At 46.4% G+C, this 16,752-nt stretch overlaps 1 long non-coding RNA gene across 1 annotated transcript in view; it reads left to right on the top strand.

Annotated features, from left to right (window-relative positions):
• The window catches only part of LOC309854718, a 285,553-nt gene extending 281,164 nt beyond the window's left edge, over positions 1 to 4,389 (top strand). The window contains exon 7 of the long non-coding RNA XR_014306379.1: positions 166 to 4,389. This is a non-coding gene — a long non-coding RNA (uncharacterized lncRNA). The remainder of the gene's footprint in view (positions 1 to 165) is intronic.
• The last annotated feature ends 12,363 nt before the right edge of the window (positions 4,390 to 16,752 follow it).

Here is a 16,752-nt window from a genome sequence, read left to right as displayed (position 1 = left end):
CTCTCCCGAGGAGTTTTAGAAAGGACCCCTGTCCCCGTGGGTAACTGAGCCCAACTCCACCAACTGGGGGACATGATATGGGTAAAAAATTGGAAGAAGCAGCGGCTCCCACCCAGTCGGACGGGTCCTCATCCAGTGACACTGGCGACTCCCACTGCTGTTAAGGTTGCAGGTCTCACTCCCTGGACCCATCATCCCCGAGTAAAGACAGCAGTGGCCCCACAGACCTTTGGCAGACAGCCTGGGGCCCGATGGATCCCCTCAAGTTAGAGATCCAAAAGACGACCCAGCAGCCCCACAGCTGCCAGGAGGACCAACGGCCTGACTTGGTGCCCTACAGAAATCCTACAGAAATCCGCAGATGCCCCACTGGAGGAGACCATGACCTTGCTCCGGCCGCATACCTGGAGGCTGACTGGTCAACACACGGTGGGAGCTTGAGGAACTCAACAGGGAACATTTGCACCCTAAAGTCTCGGTGCTACCCAGTGCCAGTAATAACCGTGGTTCTTGTGGCCCTGGGGTTCTCTGTGGGTCTAGCTGAGTCAGCCCCAGGCGACTAGAACTGGACACATGAAACCAGTGTAGCCATAGTCTATATAGGTGTAGGGAGTCTGTTCGGTGGAATCTACGGTTTCTTGTAACTACCTCCCCCGCTTAAAATGAACCCCTGATGCTGGCGCTCTGGCTGCCGATGATGGGGCTAAGCTTGGGCTCCCTAGATGACGACATGACTGAGGACAGTCACTGCCACCAGCTGCAGGCTTGGTGCTGGGGGCACAACCACCCCCCATGTACCTGCCAGCATTACCCCCATCCCTCTTGGTCAGATGTCCTTGATACGTGTACTGGAGCTCACCTGACCCTCTGTCAACATAAAGGTCTATTGTACGTGTCTAGCTGCCCAACAGAGGGATGCCCCGACTGTTAGGCAGCCCTACCCCTGGGGATCCTCCTGCTTCCTCCACGACCTCTCCCCATTCCTGCCCAGAAGACCCCTGCCTGAACTCCCACCCTCACTCGAGCTACAGCCATCCCCAGCCCAGGACAGGCAACACCAGCCCCACAGTCTCCCTGTTCCTGCACCTCGGCAGACCCCAGCATGCCGACACAGTGTTACGACCGAGGGAGGTCACTATTTGTCAGACTAAAGGAACAGAACTCATGACTGGAAGTATTAAGCCTGGGCTATATGGGGGCCATAGGGATCCAAGGTGTCCCGAGGTAAACGGTCCAACCTGCTGGGAACCTGTCCCTTACCAGCCCCATCTCCCTATCAGGGGCCTCTCACCTGAGACCCTCAAGCAAGTGATGTTATAGAAGGGGTCCACCACTCACTCAACACAACCAACCCTCACTGGCCGCAGATTGCCGGCTCTGCTTGCAGACCGGGCCCTTTCAGCATGCAGCGAGCCCCCTGCGCTTCCTTAACTGGATCAGGCCCCCAGCCGACCCTCCCAAGCCTGCAGAGATAGAACCCAAATCAGCCAATGTATTGTTGTCTTACCAGGCCCCCGGCTGTGTCCATAATCCTGGGGGAACACGGTCAGCAGGAAGTCTACCCACCACCCAATGTCTCCATCTCTGAACCCACAAGTGCCCTTCACTTGATGGGTGCATGTCTGCCACACCATGGTGCACCCCAGAACCTGGCACCCTTTTCATGTGTGGCAGATCTCTATCGATGTTTGCCAGCTAACTGGACAGGGACCTGTTCATGGGGGTCTCTTCCTTCCCAGGTAGATACAGTCCCCAGTAACCCATCACTTCCTATCCCCTCATTGGCAGACATGCAGTCTGAGAGGGCCATCCAAGTTCTCCCACTGTTGGTTGGACTGGGCGTAACAGCACCCCCAGGCATAGGGACAGGAGGAAGGGCCTCATCCTATTACTACAAGCAGCCGTCAGAAAATCTTGCAGAAGATACGGAGCGGGCAGCTAATTCTGTAATGTCCAGAGAGACCACCTCGCAGCAGGGGTACTACAGAACCAGAGGGGCTCAGACCGCATCACTGCTGTAAAGGGGGCACTCTGCCTCTTCCTAAGTGAGGACTGTTATTTCTGCATGAACCAGTCAGGGTTAGTCAGAGACACGATCCAACAACTCCAGGATCGGGTTGCACGCGGGAGACAAGAATCAGCAAACTGGTGCAGTAATGGGCGTAATGTCTGGGGCTGAGCTGCGTGGCTCCTTCCCTTACCTGGTGCACTCCACGTGGTTCTGCTACCCTCCTGTTTGGTCCACGTAGGATTAGTCTTATCACCCGTTGCATCATCTCTCAGACAAAATCAATTAAACTGCAACCACTGCTAATTCAGTATAGACCCCTAGACTGAGAAAAACCCAATGGTGACAGTCGATGCCCGTTCTAAGTTAGAAAAGGTATCGAGGGGGGGAATGAAGAGGAAAATTACCCAGAGCAGGCCCAGACCAGCAGGCCCCAGTAGATGGAAAGTTGCTAGAAAGAGCAAGAGATAACTAGAAGCCCCCCCACCCTGGGAGCAAGAGTTAACCAGCCCTTTCTTCTTCTGCTGCTTCTGTAAATAGGCTTCTTGCCGCAAGCCCCCCGACAGTGCCCTAACCACTGTTCCCACTGCTCCCCCCAGTTTAAACCCACCAACCATCTGTCAACATGACCCTTGGAAGATGAGCCCATGCACTGCCCTATAAATACCCTGTAACCCCACTATCCAGGGCCCAGAATTTCAAGTGCGATCTCGTCTGGGTCCACCGGCATAAAATAAACCCGAGTTCTCCTGCTCCTCCAGGCGTCACTTGGTTTCTTGCCACTCTGATTATTTTCCACAACAACAGCAGAGGTCAGGTGACGTGGGCTACCACACCCCAGGCCACAGAGTGGTGAACAGAGGGCTGGAGGCTCCAGAACCAGCCAAGGATCTCCAAAGAGCTGAGTCTCGGGACTTGTCCCCTGGAGACTCTGACTGGGGCCTGGAATCCAGCCCAGGGATGCGGGGTTTGGTTTTACGTGGACGATTCTCCTGCTGAGTCGGGTCCGAGACCACTGCTTTCGCTGGACACCTGCAGCTCGAGCACCTGCCATGTGCCAGACCCTTCTGCTGAGTGCTGAGAAGGACTTCAACCTCGCGGACCTCACAGACGAGTCGTAAGACTCACACACACATGCTGACGTATGGCTATCGGGACATGTGAGAAGGAATGAGCTGAACTTACCCAGCCTCTTCACACCAATAAGACACCCTGGCTTTCCGAAAAGAGCAACTGGTTGGCGCTTGGCTTCCCCCGCAAACTCCCCAAACCACTCAGCTGCCCTTTCCATTTATCACTGTCCTCTCTGCAGCTCTGTCTCACCCCCATGGCTGGTCCCATGGCTCTGACCGTGGGCTGTCCCCTTCATGACAGTTTGGACAGTTCTGCCCTACCGTCTCCCTCTCATTCACGAAGATGGACCTGCTGCCCTGTCACGATCCTACAGAAGGATGTTCCACCAGCCTACTCCCAACTCCCTCTACGATGGGTGGAGAAAGTGCTAGATACTGCCGGCCTCTCAAACAAGCAGGAATAAACGCTGTGCAAGTACCAAAGAGGAGTTGGCTCATTCTTCTCTACCTGGATGCAGAGAAAGCCATCGTCCCTGCTCAACAAGAAGACGGTGAGAGACCTGAACAGACCCATTCCCCAGAGCCAGAAAGGAGATGGTCATCATGACACATCTTCTTAATTAAAAAGCGATTCTGTTATCTCCTAACTGGAAGAGAATTTGGGAGATGGGGTTGGACATTCTCCTTGGAAGTAAATGGATGTCCATCCTGGGCAGTCAGAGTTCTCCGAGAGCGAGGCTCTTGTCAACCTTTTCAGTCACGCCTATGCTTAGTTGCCAGGCAGGACCAAGACGGAAGGAACAACACTGCCTGTGTGACAAACCCCCCAACCACAACGGAGAAGCCACTGACCCCTCTGGGGTTTCTACCTGATGCAAAGCTTAAATACAAGGACACCTAGTACGTGACTTGGTCGTAGTAAAAATTTGGAAGGAGAAAAGCAGATGAATTAAAATATGCCACCTATAAAGAGTGAGATAGTATAAAGTCATTACAGAAGAATGAGACCTCTAAGATTTCTTAAATAGAAAAGAGATTCAAAACACTGTAGGATGTTTCTATTTTTATATAAGAAGATACACACACACACACACACCTGTTGACAGTAATTACTGAAAAGGACTATGGGAAGGGGTTGAAGGGATCCTGTACTTTCCATTCTAAATCTTCCAAGTTCATTTCTTTTATTTAAAAATAACAGTCTTGGGTGCCTGCGTGGCTCAGTGGGTTAAAGCCTCTGCCTTCAGCTCAGGTCATGATCTCAGAGTCCTGGGATTGAGTCCCGCATCGAACTCTCTGCTCAGAAGGGAGCCTGCTTCCCCCCCTCTCTCTCAGCCTGCCTGTGATCTCTATCAAATAAAATCTTTTTTAAAAATTAAAAAATAATAAAAATAATGGTCTTGTACCTTAAGAGGGGGGTTATGGATTTTTGTTTTTAACTTTATAATTATACATGTATGTGTTGATGTAATTAATTATATAAGCCTTTTTTTATGAATATATACAAAAGGAAAATATCTGCCTATATATACTGATACATTACACACCAAACCGTGTTCAAATTATCAGCTTGTTTATCTTATTCATTGGTGACTAGGGTACCTACCAAGTTCTAGGACTTAGTAGAGTCCTTAATATAGGACAATAGTGTCCACTGTTACTGAATTGAGAAAACATCAGTCCCACTATTTTTTACAGGCCAGCTCTTGCTATCAGTTTTACCAAGCAAGGTTCTGATTTCTTTATGTGCTTCATCTACCATTTCAAACAGGCAAGAGCTTTATTCAATGCTTCACTCGCCCACCCAACAAACATTCCGCATGCTAGTCAAGAACAAAGAGCAAAGATGAATAAAGTCAGTCTCATTAAGGCTCCTGTCCTATCCTACACTTGGTCTTCTGGGACCACGTCCCTTTTTGGGAAGAAAGGACTTTGTGGAAGGAGAGTTTGCATCATTATAAAAATGACCCAATACCCAGAGAAAACCTCACACTGACCCAAGTCTGGCATTGGTAACAGTGATTCATGTTCACATGGGGACATCAAAGGGAGTTCTCTCAAGATGAAAGATAGACACTTAAAAGTTGTTTGTGGGGAAGTAGCCAACAGAGTGTACACACCTGTTCTTTCCACTCAAAACACATGACCAAATGACAGTAAAATATGACACGGTATTAGCCAAAAGGACAGAGCATCTGGGGTAGAAGACAATAGGAGATGGGAAATAAAAAACTGGAGGAAGTTACGAGGGAAGTGTTTGGAGAGGGGGAAGGATGACATGCGAGCAGCTAGTTCCTCCTCCAGAAGCCCCGAGAGCTCCCACCAGGAAAAACCAGCCAGCTACTCAAGGCATAAAGAAATTAATTTTACAGAGTATAGTTAGGCCCTCTGTTTTCCACCTTAGACCCTCATGTCCTCTATAAGAACTTGAAGGTTTATGTTCTGAAGAAATTTTAACAGCGAGCCTAAACTCAGACCAGGTTCTCTGCTAAGGTTCTCTGTTCCCAGAATACCAGCAGCCAGGCACTTCCTTTTCCAGGAGGAAGAATGGAAGCTTTATTCCTGGAGAACGGCAGGGAAGTAGATTTCAGATCTCTGTTACTAACACTGTGGGTCCTTTGATGAAAAGGATGCAACTTTAGATGATTATTTTCAAGTGAAACATACCAGATAACTGCCACTCTCTACACACTGTGCACATAGAAATTTTTAGCATGTTCCTAAATATATGAACTGCCCATCAAGGACCACGAGACATTAGAGGGAGGCCTTCAGAATAAATGAGATGCAGAAATAAAAGAAGAATAAAATCATCCAGGGAAAAGAAGACAATTATAAGAAAGCTTAAAATATAGCATCTCAAAAAATAAATAAATAAAATAAAAAAAAACAAACCTCAGAAGCCACTGCATTTGTAAAGTAAGAAAAAAGGAGGCACAGGGAGTCAAATTACTGAAAAAATAAGCTGAAAACAATGAAAATATTATAAATGTTACATCAAATTTCTTTAAAAATCAAGTTTTTAGAGAATGAAGTACAATTAATCTCTAGACTTAAAAAACAAAAAGACAATTTGAGGTGAGCATATATATTTTTTAAAAAAATCATGTGGAAGTTTAACATCCACATAATACATGTTCCAGAAATAAAGAACAGAAAATAAAAACAGGAGAGAACTGTCAAAAATAGTAATAAAGACACTTTCTAGAACTGAGGGATATATGATTTCTTATTGAGTGTGTCCTTCTTAAGCTGAGAAGAAAGGAAGAAAAGGAGAGAGGGAGGGAAGGAGAAAGAGAGGAAGAATTCCACACCAAGATGCATCCTTGTAGAGTTTCAGAACATCTGAGACACAGGATGGTCACTGAAAGATTTTAGAGAAGGGATAGAAGTGGGAACAGGAAAAAAAAAAAAAGAAGTGGGAACAGGAACAGAGCATCATAGGCAGAGGAATAAGGAACAAAACAACATTGAACATCTCAACAGACACATCAAATGCTAGAAGACTATGAATCCAATCATAAGAATTTTGAATAAAAATGATTTTAACTTAGCTTTCTATACCTAGCCAAACTATCAATCAAGTGGAAAGGTAGAATAACATTTTTCAGACATGCAAACATGAAGAAAAAAAAAAAAAACCTATTCATGTACCCTGATTCAGGTGAGATTTAATAAAATGAAACATTAGGTCAAGGAAAAGAAATACGTGGAACCTAGTAAACAAGACAGATGGTGAGAGCTGTGCCCCAGACCTAGACACCAAAAGGAAGGAGAAAGGTGTTGATGATTTGTGTGTGTGTGTTTGAGCATTTGATAGAATTGCTTATAGTTGACATGGTGGTTGAAAGCATGTATCAGGAATTACATTCATCACTGCACTTACATTATTATATTATTAAATAATGTAAAATATTATGTAATTATGCCATTATGGAATTTTTCTCTATATTATTATTATTCACTTGTTGTTGAATGAAAACTTCTGAATGGATTTCCACCAAACTTTAAAGACATTACATGAAGGAGGGCACGTGATATGATGAGCCCTGGGTGTTATTTGCAACCGATGAATCACTGAACTCTACCTCTGAAACTACTAAGACCCTACATATTAATTAATTCAATTTAATAATTTAAAAAATAAAAATTTTAAAAATTAAACCAAAAAGTAAATAAATAAAGACACTGACTAAAAATACAAGTTGTTGGTCAACACAAATGTTACTTTGAAGGTCAAGGAACAGGCATGAGATGAAGCTGATGTACCAGGAGAGCTGTGTGTGGCTGTCAATCAAGAGAGATACACCCAGAAGACCAAGGCAGAGAAAACAAACTTGGGCTTAAAATAAGTGTCCCCAGTCAAACGTGCCAGGAAGAATGCCCTCAACTAGGGGGACTGATTTATGATGGGGCAGCTTCACACGAGGGCGACTCTAGCTGTCCTGCTGTGAGTGACAGCAGGCATGAATGGATGGGCTGAGGGCGACAGTTATCCCCAACAACACGAGCATTCCCAGTCCATACAGAGCTTGCAGGGGGCAGGGGGTGGGTGGGAGGAAGGGGCAGACCCACCAACAGAAATATGAGACAAGTACAGAAGCAGCAGCATATTGAATTGTTGTCCAGAACGAGGCCATCCATTCTCCCTGGACAACCCAAATCTTTTCCTGGAAGGAGCCTCATGGGAAAAGGAAAAATTGGCCAGATGGGAGGAGATGGAATGGTGTTTTCAGCAGATGGAAGTACGCATTTACCTCCACGTGCTCAGAGAACGTGAGAGCGGGGAGACAAGAGACGGTAACCAAACCCTAGGTTGATAGAGAAGGATCTTGGTTTTCCACATTTTCTAACGGTAACTGCTAACGTTTATCCCAGTCTTGCCCTACGTCAGGGACTGTGCTGAGCACGCACGTTACCTTCATACTCGAGCACTTACGGCCACTTTACGGATGGAGAAAACGGAATGCAGAGGCAACAGATACATACTCTATATGGGGGAAGGGAAGCAGGGAAATTCCTGAATGAAGTTATTCTGGGGAACAGGGATTTGGAAACGGACTTTAGGAAGGACAACGGCACCCTTGATGCCACCCTCAGAAGCGGAGTCAGGCATGTGGAGTCTTGTGAGGGATTTCACCATCCTGATATTTGCTAATGGGCGTGCAAGTGAATGCCATCTTCTCTCTTGATGTCGGGGGGGCTGGGGCGGGGATGGACGCGGCTCTCGTGTTCAGAAATGCAGCCTTGGTCTTGAGCTTCCTGATGGATCGCGCGCTGCAAGGCGTCGGGTGGGTAGATTGACTTCCTAAGCTGTTGAAGCCGGGGAGAGTTCAATAAGTCAGCTGTCAGCGTTAGGTCCCTTGCAGGCTCAGGAATTTCAATTTCAAAGTACAAGAGATTGAAGTCTTGAAACACAAGATCACCCAACACTAATGATTCCTGAATTCTGCTAGGGGCGTGGAAGCAGGTGAGAAACAGCGGCTTTTGAAAGGGTGCACAGGGCAGCGCACACCCCTTCCCCTGGTTTAATTCTGCAGGTGTTGAGGAGAGGGGGGAGTCTTGGCTGTTGAGGGTTGGGCCCCTGAGATGAGAGGGGAGACATTTCAAAGGTCTGAGAAGAGCTTCTCATAGTCAAGCCTGCCCTCATCTTCACTGCTCCCTGGCCAAATGGGTGAATCTCCAAAGACAAGGTAGAATCTTCAAAAAGACAGGTGACCCGTAGTGGGGAAAGAGCCTAAGATGTCTATTGAAAGCACAAAGCCCTAGTTCATGAGATGGGTTTCCCAGACACTATACCTGGCTGTCCGTTCAGCTGAGAGGGGGGAGTTTCCCATTCTTTACATTATGGGCTGTGTATGGGCTGTTTGGGATGTATATGGGCCCCCATACAGCGTCTGCAGTTCCGACCGAACGCCGGAAGCCCACGGCCTGATTTCCAATTCAAGTTATCTAAGCGAGCCAGTGGAAAACTGCTGTGTATGAAGCCAATTGCTTGACCAAAAACTTGCAGAAAGGATTTCTAGTTTTCTCCTTCAAGGAAAAGCCTCTGGCAACATAATTGCCCCCACTGTTATGTCTCCCACATCCTCTTTCCCTAAATGCTAAGACACCCGAGACCCAACCTCTGAGCATGGAGTGCCGTCAGGACCCTGTATTTGGACAGAGCGAGTGTCGCATGTTATCAAAAGCACGTTCACAGGACGAGCTGACCTCTCCCCAGATGAGAATCAGGGGTGGCTGTTAAAATGGGCCTAGTAATAGATTTCAGTTTAGGTCACCTGAGAGTTAAAAAAAAAATTTTTTAAATGGCAGCCAGACCTTGCATTTCTAGATCCTCACTCCTACTGTCTTCCTTGTGCAGAAAGCAGGCAGCAGCCTCCCTGCCCGTTGTGGGGCATCTAGGTGTTGGGATAAAGTAGAGCCTCACCCTGTCAGGAAGAGTAAAGGAGCCACCACATTCCTCTGCACCTACGCAGGCACAAGAGGAGGAAGACTGGAGACATTTCCATTCAAGAAGGAGAGAGAGGACCAGAAGAAAGGCAGGATGGGGCAAAGCCGTGCCGGCAGCCGAGGAGGAGAGCAGAGAAGGCAGCAGGATCCTTCAAAGAGGCTGAAACAGGGAGAAAATACCAGATCCAAAGCAAACGAGAACGTTTGCCTCCATTTCGGGTCGGGAGTCTGCTAAGTTAGTTAAAGCAAGTCATCCTTAGGCATTGGGAAAATTCAATTTTCATCCCAGGTCCTGATGACATTTCCTTTAAACGCCCGATTCAATAGCGAGATACACCTTCAGGGGGAAAATATTCTCTACAGTAAGAAGGTAAGATAAGGAGGCGAGTTAAAAGCTCCTTTTCCTGCTATGCAAATATTCTCCAGTAATACTAACAAGATAAATATATTTCTGGGAGATACCCAGCTTTCTCAGTCACGGGTTTATTTCTGCAGGTTTCTCTTCACTCTTTGCCTCTAAATTGAACACTTTGTGGCTGAAATTTTAAAGCGGTTTTCCTCCCACGGAAAAGCCTGTGTTCGATGTTCAAAAACTAAGAGGGGGTGCAGACTGAGGTGGTAATGGGGTCCCCCGTTGGTGGCCACGATGCCGCGTGAACAGGAAAGGTCCTGTGGGAGTCTCGCAAGGACTCACAGAGCAGTAAATGTCCCTTTATCCGTGCCTTCTTTCCAGGTGGCTAAGACGACTGAGGCCAAGGCAAAGAGGGACAGTAGGAGGTCACCCGACCGAGGACAGGACCCGATTATCCATCCTACAGCACCTCAACAGCTACCTGGTCATGCCCTGTCGGAAACTGTCTAGCTCTGGGCAAACCATGCAGGACCGAGATGGCCTGTTGCCTTCCAGAGTCTCAAAATCCTCTTCCATGAAAGGCAAATAGTAATTCCTTGCTGGCCAGGCGCTTGTGAAGGTGAATCAGACGCCACACGGGATACAGTGCTGGGAACGTAGCAAGGGCTGGTTATTCCCATAGCTGCGGGCTGGACCGCCGCGCACCAAGCGGCTCCAAGAAGCACAGATTCACCATCTGGGAGTTCTGGAAGTCAGAGTTCTGCAGTGAGGGGCGCTCGGCAGAAGTCAGGCTGCTGGCAGGGTTCACCAGCGGGGAGTCCATTGCTTTGTCTTTCCTGGTTTCCAGGGGTTGCTTGAATTCCTTAGATCACAGCCCCTTCCATTGTCAACATCAGCAGTTAATATCCTCAGATCTCTCTCCATCTCTCTCTCCTGCTTCCATAATACGTCCCTTCCCTCAGCCCCTCCTCCCTCCTTCACATGCAGACCTCTGTGCCCAACACTGACATCCACCCAGATAACCCAGGATAATCTCCCCATCCCCCAATGCTTAACTGAATCTCAACAGCACAGACCCTTTGGCCACATAACAGAGCATGTCCATGGGTTCCGGGCATGAGTATGTGGACACATTTGGGGGGAGGGGGTTCATTAATCAGCCCCCCCACATCTGTTATTATTTCTATCGTGTTGTTGACTTTATCCCAGAAGGATCACTCAAGAAATCTCAATTCAATACGCCAGGGCTATTTTTCAGAAATCTATTTTAAAATGTTATCCTGGGAATATCTCACTGATATTATTACTTTTACGGTCAATTAGTGAGCCATTTAAAACAGCCGGTTCTGTTGGCGGTCCACGTGCGAGACTTTGGGACAAAATCCATAGGAACTGTTGCGGCCCACAGTGTGGGGAACCTTGCCCCCCAGACTCTACAAATTGGGAGAGGGAGTTTGGCTGATGACGAGATGGAAATAAGTAGACTGGGTAGGAAAGCAGCAGATCTGAGAGAGGTCTTGTCAAAAACCAGTGATTTGGTCACAAACAACTGGAAGTGCCACGTTGCCTCCCCCATCCTGATCACTCTGCTGACCTCCAGGAGTTTCTAGTAAAGGGCCGTAATAACTCGCCCCTGCTGTCTTCCCCACACTGAGCTTGGGGACTAGACCATGAGGTCCATTGGAGAATTTCCCTGAAATTCTCTCTCCCTGCTCTATCTTCAGCCTTCACGCTGCCTGCCCTTCCAAAGACAATTTCCCAAGGACAGCCTCAAACCCGGAGAAAGTGAAGACATGCTGCTGGGGTCCATTTTCCCTTGGGAGAGGGGGAAGTACCCCCACCATACTTTCCGATTTCTGTTCAGAACCATAAGTAAGTGGGCCATCTAACCTGTTCCCCCCAAAAAAGGAAAATATATACCATAAACAGAAAAATGCAGCATAAAGGCAACCCTGTTTTGGAATCCAGAGAACAAATGGGCTTTGTATTAATGGTCTCCCCCCTTAAACAAAGATTTAACCATGGATTTTTTTTTTTTCCATAAAGAGTCAGAGAATAAGTGCTTTAGACTTTGCAGTTGGTATGGTCTCTGTCACAATCACTCACCATTGGGTTTGCAGCCTGAAAGCAGTCAGAGAAAATATGTCAACCATCAGCTTGGTTGTATTCCAATCAAATTTTATTTACAGAAAAACACAGCCTATGGCTTTGGCCTGCAGGCTATTACCTGCCCACTCTTACTTTAAACTTTCTCAGTACTCGGGGAGAGAAGAGGAGATCCGTGTGGGAAAGGAATGAGGACATCCATTGGCCTGCCTCCCCGGGAGCCACAAGAAGCTGAGTGAAAACGTGGGCAGATTTCATTCTTGTCCTCCTAGCTCAGGGCTGGCCCGAGGCAACGTTATAGACCAGGAGCATCTCACTTCCACCTCCTGTTCCAAATCACACCGGGCTCCCGGATGCCCGTGGCATTTCATGCTCAGAAGAGCCTAAGAGTTCCTTTCTACCCCAAAGGAAGAACCCTATCTACCAGGTGGCCACTTAGCCACAGTGTGGACACAGCCAGCCACGGGGTCTCATTGCTCCTGGAGGCGGCTTATTTCAAGCAATCAGGATATGCCATCAAAGAAAGAGTTGAGACTTTGGAGGAAAAAGAAAGCCAAACAGAATCCTGGATTTGGAACTTCTCCCCTTGTCTCTTGATCCAACTACTTAACCTGAAGACCTCAATCAACACTTTCACCAGCTTAGGCCTGACAAAATATCTTTTTTTTTTTTTTAAGATTTTATTTTTTTTATTTGTCAGAGAGAGAGAGAGAGAGCACAAGCAGGGGGAACAGCAGGCAGAGGCAGAAGGAGAACCAGGCTCCCTAGTGAGCAAGGACCCCAGCGTAGGACTCGATCCAAAGACCCTGGGATCATGACCTGAGCTGAAGGCAGATGCTTAACTGACAGAGCCACCCAGGTGTCCCAGCCTGACGGAACAGCTTAACCCTAATGATGTCCCCTCAACACAACTACGCTATAGAGCCACTGCAATTTGAATTTAAAAAGAACAACAACAAAACTCTCACATGAAACATTAAGAGACTGGTAATTGCCAGGACAAGGAGAACAGAAGTTCCATCCTGGGGCGCCTGGGTGGCTCAGTGGGTTAAGCCTTTGCCTTTGGCTCAGGTCATGACCTCAGGGTCTGGGATCAAGCCCCGCACTGGGCTCTCTGCTCGGCAGGGAGCCTGCTTCCCTTCCTCTCTCTCTCTCTCTCTCTCTCTCTCTGCCTGCCTCTCTGCCTACTTGTGATCTCTGTCTGTCAAATGAATAAATAAAATCTTTAAAAAAATAAAAATAAAAAGGAAGGAAGGAAGAAAGAAGTTCCATTCTACCAGCTATCAAGAATTGGGATACACCTCGATTACGTGTACCTTTCACTGAATCTACGATGCTGATGATTATAAGACATGTACTATTTTACACATCATGAAGCGAGGGGGAAATGGTATTCCAGTCCATGGACAGGAATACGCATCACAATTCCAGAGGTGGCAAAATGAGAGTATGGGAAGTACATCTTCGAATCAACAACACATGGGTAAAAGACGGTGGAAGATAAATAAAATTAGATCCCCAATTCCCATCATAGAAAATGTTCTATTCTGAATGGATTAAAGGCCGAGCGGCAAAAAAGAAAATCTTGAAAATGGCTTGTATGACAACAAAATAAAATACCAAAAGAAAAGTTGAAAGACAAGCCACAGCTGAGAGGAGAGATTTGCAACACATAAAACCAAGAGTGGATTTTCCCCCAGAATATAAAGAAGTCCTGCAGATCAATAAGAGAAGATGAACAACCCAACATGAGTAGAGGCAATTTACAGAGGAGGAATCCTGCCTGGCCAGTAAATTGGTGGAAAGGAGCTCATCCTGCTACATAAGCGGGAAAATGCAGATTGAAACAAGATACCCAGGCTGGTAGGTCGGCAAGCGTGTGCAGAAATGCAGGCTCGACAGCTGGTAGGAACAGAAAAGGCATCTCACTTTGGATACAAACGTAGCAATGCCTAGAATGTTTACAGATGTTCATCTCCTACATCCCAGCACCTAGTGCTTCTAGAACTAGACTCGAGAGAAGCTCCTGTTCATGCCTGTGCAGAGTCAGGTAAAAAGATGTGTGACATTACCATTGCCTCATTGTCTCCACCACGAGGGGAATGAATTCCAAAAACGGCGTAGCATATGGCTGTCCAAAGAAACGCACCAGACCTCCCGTGGGATGGCTGTGGAGCATGGCGATGTAACTTAAAGTGGTTATGATGGAAATTGTACATTACGTGTATTTTATCACAATTTAAAAAAAAAAATCTGGGGGCAAAAAACAATCCATGGAGATTAGGTTGAGAAGGAACATAATAGCAGCAATAACAGTACAAAGGACTCAACTTCAAAGAGCTCCCGGTGGGCAAAGCTGGACTAATTTGGACAACAAAATAAATCCCGTCATATTGGATGGTAACACAAAGCACAAAAGAAACATCCATGACTCCATACTGTTCTAAATAAATGGTTGAATAAATAAATGGGAAAGAAGAGACAAGTTCGCCAGATGGAAGAACTTTAGTGAGTTATGGGCTCTCGAAGAGATGAGAGTTTAAAACCCTCACCCTTCGAGTGCGGGCTGGACCTACAGACTTGCAGCCAAGGAACAGAGCAGGGAAAGGGGAAAGTGGCAGCTGCCCCCTGTGGCAGACACAGCCAAGTGAATCAGGTCAACATTGCCAGAGAGGTCATGTGGCTGTCACAAACACCCTGACGTGAAGGGATGAAAGGGGCACTGCACCGCTGTGGTTGGCCTCAAAGCCCACAGGTGGCCCCAGTGTAATGAGAACACACCAGACAAACCCAGATTGGGAGACATTCTACAGGACACCTGCCCACTACCCCTCAAGACTGTCAGGGTCACGAATGGGGGTGCCTGGGTGGCTCAGTCAGTCAGGCATGCGACTCTCGATTTCAGCGCAGGACATGATCTCGGGGTCATGAGATCGAGCCCTGGGCCAGGCTCTGCATTCAGCAGGGAGTCTGCTTGAGAGTCTCTCTCTCCCTCTCCCTTTGCTCCTCCTCACCCTTGCACCCACTTTCTTTCAAATAAATAAATAAAAATCTTTTTTAAAAAATGACAATAAGGGTCATGAAAAACAAGCAAGGAGAAACTGTCCTAACCACGAGGATCCTGAGATGTGGCAATTAAATGCAATAGGATGTCCTGGATTGGATCCAGGGACAGAAGGAGAACACTGATAGAAAAAACAGGAAAATATAAAAAAATAGAAAAAAAAATAAAGTCTGGAGTTTAATTAATAATAATGTGCCGGTGCGATTGTTTTCATTTTGACCAGGCACCATAGCGATATAAGACGTTCATGATGGGGAAACACGAGTGAGGGTTTATGGAAACTCTGTGTCCTAGCTTCTCAACTTTTCTGTAAATCTAAAGTTAGTCTAAAATAAAATAAAAATGTACTTAATTAAGAGGAATAATGTAGATAACCTGTAAAGGCACAAATAGAGTAGGGTCCCATTTACGTAAATATCTAAAAACTCAAAAATGTCATTCATTGTTAGTGGGTACGTAGTCAAGTCATGACAATATAAAAACAAAAAAGAAAATGTGAAAGGAGAGAAACAGGAGACAGTTCAGGATCCTGACTCTGACGGAGGAGGGAATTAAATGGGGAAGTAAAATCTAACTTTAGAAAAAGTATGTTAACAGCTGTCAAAATTTGTGTGGCAGGTTATGCATATGAGTGTTTATTATTTTATGCTCTGTATTCTTAGACATACATAGAATATTCCAGAATTTTAAAAAAATAGGTGTAATAATAAAATCTTAAAAAAAAAAAAAAAAAGGGGAGCGCCTGGGTGGCTCAGTGGATTAAGCCTCTGCCTTAGGCTCAGGTCATGATCTCAGGGTCCTGGGATCGAGCCCCACATGGGGCTCTCTGCTCAGCAGGGAGCCTGCTTCCCCCTTTCTCTCTGCCTGACTCTCTGCCTGCTTATGATCTCTCTTTCTGTCAAATAAATAAATAAAATCTTTTTTTTAAAAAATAGGTGTAATTAAAAAGCCAAAAGAAACAAAACAAAACAAAAAAACAGTACAAACTCCAGAACCTAGAGGTTTAGAGCATGGCCTGCTGTGACCTGCTGCTACTCACTGTGTAATGTTTCAAAGGCTGCTTCATCATCAGTTATGTAAGGAAACAATAGTTGCCATTCGTGGTGTCACTGTGTGGACTCAGGAAGATGATCCACATAAGGCTTTTAGCAGAGTGACACATAATATATACTATGTATATAATACATATACAATTTATAGTAGCTAACATATTTAGTTCCTTTTTTTAAAAAAAAGATTTTATTTATTTATTTAATTGACAGATCACAAGTAGGCAGAGAGGCAGGTAGAGAGAGAGAGGAGGAAGCAGGCTCCCCGCTGAGCAGAGAGCCCTGATGCAGGGCTTGATCCCAGGACCCTGGCATCATGACCTGAGCCGAAGGCAGAGGCTTTAACCCACTGAGCCACCCGGGCGCCCCAACTAGCATATTTATTTCTGATCCTCTTGAAGTATTTTGATTTCTGGTGTGAGGTTTTATCTCTTTTCCTCCTAATGCCCTCCCCTCTCTGGCCTCCCCCTGCACATCAGTCTCAGTCACGACTTTTAGAGAAGTTTATTTATGACTTCATTGGACAAATACATATAGAGCTCTGTGCAAGGCAACATCTGGGTTTGGAGGATACACAGGTAGTAAAGCACCTGCAATTAATATGAACAGGCCTGTCATCTAAGAGGTGGTATGAAGGGTAAAGGAAT

The sequence above is a fragment of the Mustela nivalis genome, assembly GCF_964662115.1.
Source record: "Mustela nivalis genome assembly, chromosome: 19".
NCBI lineage: Eukaryota > Metazoa > Chordata > Mammalia > Carnivora > Mustelidae > Mustela > Mustela nivalis.
Note: the sequence above shows the minus strand (reverse complement) of the source record. Positions and strands in the feature narration are given on the sequence as shown.